Source organism: Diceros bicornis, chromosome 34 (genome assembly GCF_020826845.1).
Source record: "Diceros bicornis minor isolate mBicDic1 chromosome 34, mDicBic1.mat.cur, whole genome shotgun sequence".
Taxonomy (NCBI): Eukaryota; Metazoa; Chordata; class Mammalia; order Perissodactyla; family Rhinocerotidae; genus Diceros; species Diceros bicornis.
This window is the reverse complement of record NC_080773.1, coordinates 37,144,968-37,156,680: the sequence shown is the minus strand read 5'-3', so window position 1 is coordinate 37,156,680 and position 11,713 is coordinate 37,144,968. Positions and strand designations below refer to the sequence as shown.

Genomic DNA, 11,713 nt, shown 5'->3' with positions numbered 1-11,713 from the left:
TTGCTAAAACCCCATACTGCATATTTTCCACTTACTGATACCTTCAATACCAAGGAGTCAGCTGAATCATATGGCTCAAGTGGCAGGACTGCCTGCACCACAGCCCAGACCTGCTGCAGAGCCCTTTCCTGCTCTAGGACCCCCTCAATGGTGTCATCTTCCTTGTACCCTGTTGTATCAGTCATACTTCTCGCAGAGGAAAAATTGCCTGTCAAAGTCAAAGAAAGCCACCAGGCATGGTGCCTCTCTCCTTTGCAGGAAGATTCAAGAAACACATATCATGATGGTGAAAATTAAAAAGACTGATTATGGGGCCGGCCCCATCGCTTAGCGGTTAAGTGCGTGTGCTCTGCTACTGGTGGCCCGGGTTCGGATCCCGGGCGCACACCGACGCACCGCTTGTCTGGCCAGGCTGAGGCAGCGTCCCACATACAGCAACTAGAAGGATGTGCAACTATGACATACAACTATCTATTGGGGCTTTGGGGAGAAAAAGGGGAAAAAAAAAAAGGAGGAGGATTGGCATGGATCACAGCTCAGGGCTGATCTTCCCACAAAAAAAAAAAAAAAAAAAGACTGATTACACCATGTGTTGGTGAAGATCTAGAGAAACTGAAATTTTCACACAATACCAGAATTTAAAATTGTTTAACTATTGTTTTAGTTCCGGCTGCTATAACAAAATACTATAAACTGGGTGGCTTAAACAACGGCAATTTATTTCTCTCAGTTCTGGAGGCTGGAAGTCCAAGATCAGGGTGCCAGCATGGTCAGGTTCTGGTGAGAGCCCTCTTTCAGGTTGCAGACAGCCAAATTCTCCTGGTATCCTCATATGGCTGAAAGAAAGCCAGGGAGCAAGCTCTGTCTCTTCAGACGCTTAGACAGCTACTAATCTCATTCCTGAGGGTGGAGCCCTCATGACCTCATCCAATCCTCATCATTATTTTCCAAAGGGACCACCTCTTAATGCCATCAGCTGGGGGAATGGTAGTGTTTTAATATATGAATTTTGGGGGAAACCAAACATTTAGTCCATAAAAACTACTTCAGAACACAGTTTGGCAGTTTCTTAAACAACAGAGATATTCACTTACCATCTGACCCCAGCAATACACTCCTAGATATTTACTGGGAAAAAAAAGCATATTTCCATATAAAGAGTTGATACAAACATCTGTGGAAATTTTATCTGGAATAGCCAAAACTGGAAACAACCTAAATGTCCAGTAATAGATGAAAGGATAAACACTTTGTGTTCTATTCATACAATAGAACATTATTCAGCAATAGAGAATAAACTAGTCATACACAGAACAATGATAAAACAAAATAATTATGCAATAGGAAAGAAATCACAAAAAATTTATATAAAGATTTGACTTACTTAAAATTATAGGACAGGAAAATTAATCTAAACAGAAATAAAGTCCACAAATGGTTGTCTAGGGAAGGAAGACCATGGAAGGCAGGGAGAGAGGGATTGTCCAGGGGCAGGAGGTAATGTGGGGAGAAATAGTTATGGTCAGTATCTTGTTCATGATGACGGATTCACTGGTGTGTGTGTGTGTGTGTGTGTGTGTGAGTGAGTTGATGAATATATATATGTACACACGATCATAGGTACATATAATAATTTGTACAAGTTAAATATTTGTAGTTTAACTATACAGTAATAAAGCTTTGGAGAATTGGTTCTACAAAAAATTCTGGATCTCCCACTACTCTTGGAAACACAGAAGATTTGAAATTGCTGTATTCATTTCACCATTTCTCTCTTTATGTCTTGGGAGGGGCATCCTTGTATCAGTGGAAGGAAAAATCGGCAAGTAATACAGGCGACTTTCCCCTGAGACACCAGCAACTAGAACTGGGTCACACGAGACCTATCTATGAGCTATAGGCCCTCTCTCTAGATTCTTGTTTTCTTGCCTATGCAGCAATACCCTTCAAGTGAAGCTACAGGCATCTACAAAATCTTTAGACTGTTCGTACAGCCAGTGACCTGGGCCATAAGGGACATAGCACTGGACATACTGAGAATTTCTATATGCCCTCATGGTGCACCTCCATATTCTTGAGAATATTTTTGGAGGCCACCTCAGAAGGGGCATGTCTTCTCACCAAGGAGGCCACCTGGTGGAATTAAGGGACATGCATCACACATGTGCCCTCTCCATGTCCCTCAACACAGGGGAGGAATTGTGAATTTTCCAATTTTGGACACAAGGAAATGTTGGCCAACAGCAGGGAGGGACTTGGTCAAGGTCACAGTCCCGGGAAGGGGCACAGTCGAAATCCACACTAAAGTCTCCAGACTCTGCAGCTCCCTGGTGCATCTTGGTCCATGAGGAGTGCACAGGGTCAGGAGTTCTGAGAGCCCCATTGTTCTCTCCTTGCACCTGGGAAACAGAGGGAGCTGGAAGCTAGAGAGTGCTGGGGGCAGTGGGGAACTTAGGGAGAGGGGGTGGCCTGAGGGACAGAGGAGCTGAAGGAGGTGTGAAGGACAGAGAGAGCCAGAGTCCACGCATCCTGAAGCTAGCTGGAAGTGAGCTGATTGTGCTTGTAAAGCCAGCCCCACCGTGCACTCCTGCCCCCTGAGACCACTGTTTCGAGGTGTTCTGAGTAAAGCTATCCGCTTCCAGGGCTGAGGCTGATTACCTCCCACCAAGTGTCCTCGTGCACCGACATTCATGCATCAAACATGTGTGAGTCTCCAGGTTGAGCCAAGCTGTGCACCTGGCTCCCTGTTTTCACTCCCATCAGGGCGTCACCAGACCTGCAGGGATGAAGGGGAGGGATGTTCTCTCTAAGCCAGGCTGTGCCTGTCTTGTGACACTCAATCCACAGACACTGTGTGACTGTGTGTGTGTCCCACACTCCAGCTTTGGGGCATCCCTATCACATGCCTGTCTCACAAGTCTCTGTGCAGTATGTGCGTATTCCTGAATGAAAGTAGACCACTGTCTTATGCCATACACAAAAATTAACTTAAAATAGATTAAAGACTTGACTGTAAGACCTGAAACCATAAAACTCCTGAGAAGAAAATATAGGCGGTACGCTCTTTGACATCAGTCTTAGCAGTATCTTTTTGAATACTATGTCTCCTCAGGCAAGGGAAACAAAAGAAAAAATAAACAAATGGGACTACATCAGACTAAAAAGCTTCTGCAAGGCGAAGGAAACCATGAACAAAATGAAAAGACAATCCACCAATTGGGAGAAAACATTTGCAAAATATATATTCAACAAGGGGTTAATTTCCAGAATACACAAAGAACTCCACAACTCAACAACAAAAAAGCAAACAACACAATCAAAAAACGGGCAGAGGATCTGAACAGACGTTTTTCCAAAGAAGATATACAGATGGCCAAGAGGCACATGAAAAAATGTTCAGCATCATTAATTATTAGAGATACGCAAATCAAAACTACAATGAGCTATCACCTTACGCCCATCAGAATGGCTATAAGTGACAAGACAAAAAATAAATGTCCTTTCCATGTGTCTGTATTTGAAAATATCTGTCACATAAGGTAGAATGTGTCCTGGTATCAATAACTTTAGATGTAAAGAAGGATGGATGAAAAGGGTAGGAGAAAACTTTTGGCCCCAGGGGCTTAAGCATATATCAAAACACAAATTATATCCACTTTAAATACACACAATTTATTATAAGAAAATTATTCTGTGGATCCTCCTTTTTTTGTGAACTCTATGTTTGGAAACTACTACCTTTTTGGAAATTCACCTACTTGCTAAAATTTATTTATTTATTTATTTTTTTAAATGTATTTATTTTTTCCCCCAAAGCCCCAGCAGATAGTTGTAGGTCATAGCTGCACATCCTTCTAGTTGCTGTATGTAGGACGTGGCCTCAGCACGGCCGGAGAAGCGGTGCGTCGGTGCACGCCCGGGATGGAACCCAGGCCGCCAGCAGCGGAGCGTGCGCACTTAACCGCTAAGCCAGGGGGCCGGCCCCTAAAATTTATTTATAATTCCAAAACCTATACTAACAACAATTTTACACTCATTTGTGAACTTGTGCAGAGCTGTGAAAAATTTGAGACACCCAATGTGCATGTTCCCCACCAGGAAACTATAAGATCTATGAGGCCATACTCTGCCTTCCCCTTTCAGCTCTAATGCTATAAACGAGTGTCCTTTCTCTGGTCTATTTCATGCCACATTTGTGCTTCTTCTTGGTGATTCCACTGTTTAAAATGGCTCCCAAGTGCTGTCTAGTATTCCTAAGTACAAGGCTGTGATGTGCCTTAGAAAGAACATATGCGTTAGATAAGCTTTGTTCAGGAATGAGTTACAGTGCTGTTGGCCATGAATTCAATGTTAATAAATCAACAATACATGACAAATATGGTGTCTTTAAATAGAAACACGCATGAAACAATGCTAAGAATTGATGAGTTGATGAAAATGTTGTGACCAGAGGCTCTCAGGAAGCTCAACCTGTATGTAGAGAACATAACTACCGTGAATAAGAGTGGCTTCAGTGAAGATAAACAGAGTGTATGGTGTCTATGGCTATTACATTATAAATAGCACAAAACATTGAGGAAATATTTTCCAGTACTCAAAAACAATTGTATGGAGTGAATTGTGTCCCCTGAAAATTCATATGTGAAAGCCGTAACCGTCAGTGTGACTATAATTGGAGACAGGGCCTAAAGACATAATTAAGGTGAAATGAATTTATTAGGGTGGGGCCTTAATACAATTTTAATGCTGTTTTTATAAGAAAAGGAAGATACTATGGAGACTCATGCACAGAGAAAAGGCCATGTGAGGACATAGCAAGAAGTTGGCCATCTGCAAGCCAAGGAGAGAGGCCTTGGAAGACATTAACCTTGCTGGCACCTTGATCTCGGACTTCCAGCTTCCAGAACTGCAAGAAAATAGATATCTGTTGTTTAAGCCACCCAATCTGTGGTATTTTGTTACGGCAGCCCAGGAAGACTGATACAGACTGCCTCAAAAGGACAATAAACTGTTCTTCCTTCTTTGTACTCACACCAACACTCAGTACTTCACTTCTGACCCCAAATGTGTGGGGTTCTTCCCACACCAACCAATTCTCCAGCTCTCCATGGGTGCCAACTGGGTGTCCTACAATTCAACTGAATTCTGACAATTACCTACCTGGAGTTGGCACAGACCCCACAGGTTAAGAGTTCAGTCCCACAAGGCCCCCACTTCAGACGCCAGCCACAAGTCCAGGTTATAAACCATGCTTCTGACCAACTGGCTATAAATTGGAGGTGTTCATGACCCCCCTCCTCAGGTACAACAATTTCCAAGAACTCAGGAAAAGTTTACTTGCTAGATTACTGGTTTCTTATAAAGAGACACAACTTAGGAGCAGCCAGATAGAAGGGATGCACAGGGCAAGGTATGTGGGCAGGGGTGTGGCCCCACCATGCTCTCTCTGAGCCTGCCAGTCTCCACATGTTCACCAACATGGATACTTTCCAAACCCTGTCCTTTTGGTTTTTTATGAAGGCTTCATTACGTAAGCATGATTGATTAAATCAATAGCCACTGATGATAAACTTCATCTCTAGTCCCTTTGTCCTTCCCAGTGGCCACGGTTGGGACTCAAAGTTCCAACCCCTCAATGATACGACTGGTTCCCCTGGCAACCAGCCCCCATCTTTAGGGGCTGTCCAAAAGTCATCTTATTAACATAAAGTCAGGTGTGGTTTAAAGGGGCTAGTTATGAATAACCAAAGACATTCCTTTCACCTTTATAGCTCTTATCACTTAGGAAATTCCTAGGGTTTTAGGAGCTCTGTGCCAGGAACAGGGACGAAGACTAAATACATATTTCTTATCACAATATCAGACTGTCATAACAGAATACCACAGACTGAGTGGCTTACACAAGAAAAATTTATTTTCTCACAGTTCTGGAAGCTAGAAATCTAAGATCAACATGTCAGAGTAGGTTTCTGGTGAGGCTCTTTTCCTGGTTTGTAGATGGCCACCTTCTCACTGTGTCCTCACATGGCCTTTCCTCTGTGCATGCACGTGGAGAGAGAGAGAGCCCTCTGGTGTCTCTTCCTCTTCTTATAAGGGCACCAGTCTTATCGGATTAGTGTCCTACCATTACGATCTCATTTACATTAATACCTCCTTAAGGGCTCTATTGCCAAATACACTCTTGTTAGCGATTAGGCCTTCAACATAAGAATTTTGGGAGAGGCACAATTCAGTCCATATCATTCTGTTCTCTGGCTGCCCCAAATTCATATTCTTCTTGCATGCAAAACACATTCACCCAATCACAACAGCACCAAGAATCATAAACCATTCTGACATCAATTCCAAGTCCAAAGTCTCATCTAAATATATAAATCAGATTAGGTGAGACTCAAGGTAGGACTCATCCTGAGGCAAAAGTCCTCTCCAGGTGTAAACCTGTGAACGCAGACAAATTATGTGCTTCTGAAATACAGTAGTGGGACAGGTAAAGGATAGATATCTGCAGTACAAAAGGGTGAAATTGGAGAAAAAGAAAGGGATGACAGTTCCCAAGTCCTGGCAAGGCAAATCACATTAGATCCTAGGGCTCCAGAATAATTCTCTTTGGCTGGATGTTCTGCCCTCTGGGGCCACTGGGGTGGAAGCAACACTCCCACAGACCCAGATGGTGGCCGCAACACCTCAGGTTTTCAGTGGCACCCTCATCCCCTCAGCTCTGCAGGGAAGCCTTACCCCTGAGGCCTGTACAGTGGTTTCCTGGTCCACTGGATCTGAAGAGTGGACCCTACCCTCTGAAACTGAGGAGGAAACAGCTCTGTCCCCTGGCCTGTGCTGAGAATGGCAGCCCTGATGATCTCTTAATTGTCTTTGGGGTCATTCTTCCCTTCTCTTTTTTTTTTTTTTCCTTTGCTGAGGACAATTAGCTGAGCTACCATCTGTTGCCAATCTTCCTCTTTTTCTGCTTCTGGAAGATTAGCCCTGAGCTAACATCTGTGCCAATATTCCTCTACTTTGTATGTGGGTTGCCACCACAGCATGGCTGATGAGTGGTGTAGGTCTGCGCTGCGGATCCAAATCCGCAAACCTGGGCTGCTGAAGCAGAGTGCGCCAAACTTAACCACTATGCTACAGGGTCAGCCCAATTCTTGCCCAGGATAACGCATGTTTGCAGTCAGATAGCTCTCCTGTCAGGTCCTGTGAAATCCCACAAGTCCAACAACTTTCCTTCTTCCTGTCCTGCTTTTTTCTTTCCCATATAGTCTCACCTGGTAGTGTTTCTGCTGACAAAATGCCATCTCTATTCCTGGGTTCTCCTGAGATGGTTGATTCAAGTTGTGATTCACATCCGTAATCTCTTTATCAAATAACTTTCCAGCCACACCTTGGTGTTCTGTCTAGAACATGCTTTCTTATGTTTTTGCAGTATGGATGGTGGAAAAGTTTCGAACTCTTCAAGTCCTGTTTGATTAAAAAGTCTTCCTTCAGTTCATCTTCCACCTTTTGCATTTTACAATAATCAGTAAATAAAACCCAAGGTGTACTTTCAATGTTGTGCTTAGAAATATCCTCAGCTAAATATGCAAGTGCATCACAAACCACATCTAGTTTCAGTCACTTTTTTTTTTTTTTAGTGAGGAAAATTCATCCTGAGCTAATATCTGTTGCCAATTTTCCTCCGTTTTTGCTTGAGGAAGATTCACCCTGAGCTAACATCTGTGCTAATCTTCCTCTCTTTTGTATGTGGGTCACTGCCACAGCATGGCTGACGAGTGGTGTAGGTCTGTGCTCGGGATCCAAACCCACGAACCTGGGCCGCCAAACTGGAGTGTGCTGAACTTAACCACTACGCCATGCGGCTGCCCTTCTAGTCACATTTCATCTCATTTTCCATCTGAGACTTCAGCAGAATCACTGTTAATGTCTATATTTCTACTAACAGTCTCTTGAAGGCAATCTTTTCTTTATCTAGCATGCATCTCGATACTCTTCCAGACTCTACCAATTACCCAGTTCCAAAGTCACTTCTACATTTCAAGGTATTTGTTACAGCAGCACCCAACTCCTGCTACTATAATGTGCATTAGTTGGCTCAGGGTATCATAACAAAATACCATAGACTGGGCAGCTTAAACAACAAAAACTTATTTTCTCACAGTTCTGGAGTCTAGAAGTTCAAGATCAAGGTGCCATCAGGATGGTGAGAACTCTCTTCCTGGCTTGTAGATGGCCTTTCCTGTTGTTAAAATAAACAAAATGGAGACCAGGCTAGAAAATCCCCCAAGCCACCAAAACCATTTAATCCACCTAAGCAACACTAAATATAGTTCATTTCATGAATGTAATTGAAACTTATTTCTTGTAAATCCCTCTGATAATCATAAAAGAAATTTTAAGTCATCTTCCTAAAATGGTATAAGATAATCACTTTTAACCAATCCCCTGCCATTTGGAAACCCTCATTGTAATAACCGATCATTGTAAACATTAAACAACGTCCTCATTTTCATTTTGTAAGCCATCCTATAAAATCATGCCTCTAAGCCTCATATCAGTTTTGGATTTGAAGACTCCAAGTTCACGAACTGTTCTTTTTTGCACAATTAGCTCTTACTAAACAGTATTTTACTGATGGCTTTAATTTTTCACTTCTACATTTTTCACACTCTGTGTGTGCATGAGTAGAGAGAACCCTCTGATGTCTCTACCTATTCTTATAAAATCACCAGTCCTGTAAGACCAGCCTGTATCTAACCGTAATTAAATCCTTAACACAGACAAATTGAGTGGTAGTGTCACCAGCCATGGACTCTAACCTGTTTCTCTTGTCTTGCCTAAAAGCCTAAACTTTTGTATTTGACCTAATTCTCTTGTCTTGTTGAAAGGTGTGAATATTCCTTTCTCTAATGACTTTGGGGTCTTGCGCTTATGTGGTTTCAGCTATGTTCTAGGAAGAAACTCTCAGCGACAACCACCCTCGACCCAGCCGCTCCAAACCTGCCCAGACCAGCCCATACTGCAACCACAAGAATGACACCTATGCAGACAGGCAGAGAGTTGTACTAAAGTAACCTGCCCTCATGAACATCGCAAATTCTCCTCCTTTTGGGGTGGTGAAGCAGCCATTTTTAGATCATGTGATGTATGTAAAAGCATGATTTCAAACCATGCATCTGCAAGCTTATGCCCACCTCTACATGAGATGATGAAACTTCCCCTTTGTATATTCATTTCCTACCTCAAATAAAGGTACCATTCTCCCTGCGCTTGGGGAGCCATAGCTTTGCGAAAATTTTCCTTATGGTCTCCATTTTCTATGCTGCATGATGAAAATAAAATTTCTTCTTTGTGAGACAAGTACTTCTGGTGCAGTTGGATTTAACTCTCCAAGAAGGGGACTCACGTTTGGTCTGGTAACAGTAGGGCTTCCACAAAAATGAGGTGGAGAGAATAATTCATTTAGTTCAAAACACAGTACTCTTATGTTAAGGCCTTCATCTCATTTGAACACTGTGATGTGTTAAGTGACTGGAGTTGAAGGTAAAGGACCTCCCACATTCAATGCATTCATAAGGCCTTACCCCAGTGTGAACTCTCTGATATGGAAGTAGTGAAAATGCTTTGGAAAAGAATTTCCCACTTTTGGTGCATTAGTAAGCCCTTTATCCAAAATGAACTCTCAGGTGCTCAATGAGTGTGGAGGATTGACTAAAAGATTTTCTACATTCACTGCACTAATATAGTTTCTCCAGTGTGAACTCTCCAATGTTTAATGAAGTTGTACATGCTGATACGTAATTTGTCACAGTCACCACACTTGTGAGTTCTTACTTGGGTGTGAACACTTTGCATGTTGGGGAGTGGGTCGGGGCTGTAGGTATATGGGAATTCTCTGTACCTTCCACTTAGTTTTGCTCTGACTGTAAAACTGCCCTAAGAAATAAAGTCTATTAGATAAAAAAATAGTATTAGTTAAGTTGCTCTCTGGTTGAGATATATGTAAGATTGCTAAAAGGAATTGAGCATTTCTTAGGATACGGAGCAAGAATTGTTATACGGATAAAACACTGTACCTCAATGGGTAGAACACAATCTCTGTGGATACAGACGATGGAGAAGTTTTCCGCGGGAACCAGAAACAGAGCTCCTGCTTGTCCATCTGCTTCAGGGCGGCTTAACATCCCTCTTCTTCCTTCCCCTCATAGCCCTCTACGGAGTGTTCTGTCTTCTTCCTGACCAAAGGTAACTTAACACACAACACTGAATAACAGTTCACGCACCACGCATTGAAAGAGCAATAACATAAGGTTTCCAGCTATGCGTGGATTGATTTTATGGCGATGCACAGCAGTAGATTGGGAGCATCTCAAATACTAGTTTTATCCTGAGAGAACGGGCTGAGCTTCACGGGTGGGAAATTACATCTCTTCGCCGCCTTTAACAGGGAGCAAAGCCTCTCCTGGGTACGAGAATCAATTTCTAGCATCCCTCAGCGGTCCTCTCGGCCAGTGCTCTAGTCGGTTAGGACGCAGAACACCCTTCCCTGCGGCCTCTAGAGCTCGGGAAACCACATTACCCGGAAGAGCCTAGGTAGAGACTCAGTAGAGATGAGCCAATGAGGGATCAGAATGAGGCGTCTCCGTGCGCGCGCATCGTGCCGGGGCGGGACTTCCGGCCTCCTCCTCAGGGCCGGTCACTTTGTTTGGAGGTTCTAGCGCGTTAAAGCGTTGCTTGGATACCCTTGACCGAGAACGGTCCTCCTCCAGGGAGGAAGGGGAAACCCACCTAGTCAGCCAGGTTGCCCTCACACCCATCGCGGTCCTTTAGGCTTTTCTCTTGTCGGCTCACCCCGTCAGAGGCTCCGGAGAGTTGGGTCGGGGCTGAGGTGACGGGACCGAGGAGGCGCGAGAGGAAGCGCTGTGCCCGCTGCACAGGGCGGGTCTGAGGCTCGGCGACGCCGCCTGGGGGACCCGCGCCAGGGCCGGGACAGGGACCGCCGTCCCCGGCGACGTCGCCCGGGGGACTCGCGCCAGGGCCGGGACAGGGACCGCCGTGCCCGGGTCCCCTCTTCTCCCGCCGCTCCCGGCCCCGCTCCGCCTCCAGAGTCCGATGGCGCCGGCCGCACGGAGGGAGTCGGCTCAGGTCAGTGCTCGTGCTCCGCGCCCTCCCCGCCCTCAGCCCAGCCCAGCCCTAGAGCCCCGAGTGCGGGCGCCGCTCACGGCCCTGCAGCCCAGGCCCCGGTGTCCGGGACGGGGAGGCGCTCGTGGGGCCTGTTGTTGAGAGCCGGGGTGACGGGTGTGGGAGAGGGTCCCAGGGGAGGGCCCGGCGGGGGAGAGGCGTGGAGCGCGACTGAGCCGGGAGGAGTCAGAGACCTGGGGTCCGTGTTCTGTGTGGAGTGAACAGAATGTGACGCGCGGTGTCGCCTGGACTGGAAGCTGAGGGGCTATTCCTTCAATCCGAGGCCCCTGGGAGCCGTGGAGGGTTGTGAACGGAAGAGGAACACAGCGTGTGTTAGGGTTTAAAAAGTTTTCCAAAAGTTCCTCGGACAGAGAACAGAGTGGAATGGGGGGTGATGAGGTCAGTGAGGCACAGAGAGTTGAGTCCTCTTCCAAGGTCACAAAGCTGGTAAGAGGCAGCTCTGAGAACTGAGAAGAGTTTAGTTAGTTATTCCCGTGTCAGCCGATTCCAGGGCTGGGCAGGGATACACGGCTGA

At 45.1% G+C, this 11,713-nt stretch overlaps 1 long non-coding RNA gene across 3 annotated transcripts; it reads right to left on the bottom strand.

Moving 5' to 3' along the window:
* Nucleotides 1-637: 637 nt before the first annotated feature.
* On the bottom strand, nucleotides 638-10,524 carry LOC131397924 (uncharacterized). 3 transcript variants are annotated; one of them, XR_009216799.1, is made up of 5 exons: nucleotides 10,074-10,524; nucleotides 8,157-8,236; nucleotides 7,269-7,461; nucleotides 2,659-2,776; nucleotides 638-836 (listed from the first exon to the last, which is right to left on the bottom strand). It is a non-coding gene; the product is annotated as an uncharacterized LOC131397924 (long non-coding RNA). The 3 variants fall into 3 exon arrangements; XR_009216798.1 differs by lacking the exon at nucleotides 638-836 and having other exon boundaries at nucleotides 2,099-2,776; XR_009216800.1 differs by lacking the exons at nucleotides 638-836; nucleotides 2,659-2,776 and adding an exon at nucleotides 3,904-4,470.
* Nucleotides 10,525-11,713: the final 1,189 nt, after the last annotated feature.